The sequence below is a fragment of the Bison bison genome, unplaced genomic scaffold (genome assembly GCF_000754665.1).
Source record: "Bison bison bison isolate TAMUID 2011002044 unplaced genomic scaffold, Bison_UMD1.0 scf7180017850597, whole genome shotgun sequence".
Classification (NCBI taxonomy): Eukaryota; Metazoa; Chordata; class Mammalia; order Artiodactyla; family Bovidae; genus Bison; species Bison bison.
The window spans coordinates 31,715-32,598 of NW_011481170.1; positions in this window are offsets into that span (position 1 = coordinate 31,715).

Sequence of the window (884 nt, forward strand, 5' to 3'; positions counted from 1 at the left end):
CGGTTTGGAGGCCCATGCAGGAGTCCTGGGGAGCCCAGAGAAGAAGTGGTCAGATTCTGGATGCTTCTGAAGGTAGAGCCACCAGGATTTGCGCATAAGGCTGGTTGTGTGTGGTGAGAAAGACGGAGGAGGGAGGGGGGATGGCAAGGTTTTGGTACTGAGTCCCAGGAAGCAGATTGAAGATGTGGGTCTGGATTTCAAGGCTAGAGACAGGAATTTAGGGGTCTTTGAAAGCCCAGACTGGCCGAGATCACCAGGGCAGAGAGTGAGGTCAGAGAAGAGAGGAGTTGTGCCCCTTCCTCCCACTACAGTGTTGAAAGTAAAACCAGAATTGAGACTGATAGGTAGTGGTCATAAGGGGAGGAGAAGATTCAGGAAAGTGAATGTTCTGAAAGTAGGAGAAGGTGCTTCAGGCCCGGAGAGAGAGTGGTCACTTGGGCCCAGACTCTCTCCCCAGGTGGCTCCCAGCATGGGGTGTGAACTGCACATTGTTACTATTGTTATTAATAATGTTATTAATAATAATTAATAATATATCACCCGATATAAGGGGAATTTTTAGCAGGGGCTTTTCTACCCCTCTCCAGAATGAGTCCAAGTTTGGGCATATAAAGGAAAACTGCTACTATTCTTAACTGCTCAATATAACACTATTCTCTAATGTTCATGCATTTACATACAGAATATCTCTAATATTTAAAAAAAATCTAATCAGTAGTATTGGAGCTCTTAAATCACATTGTAAGAGTTAGAATTTTTTTAAAAAAATTAGTTTTACACGCCTGCCAAATGTACAAATTCTTCAAGCTTATAAATTTTGATATGGGGGAAAAAAAAAGTTGGTGTCTCCAAAACCAGGAAGCAGAACATTCCAAGTTTATAGC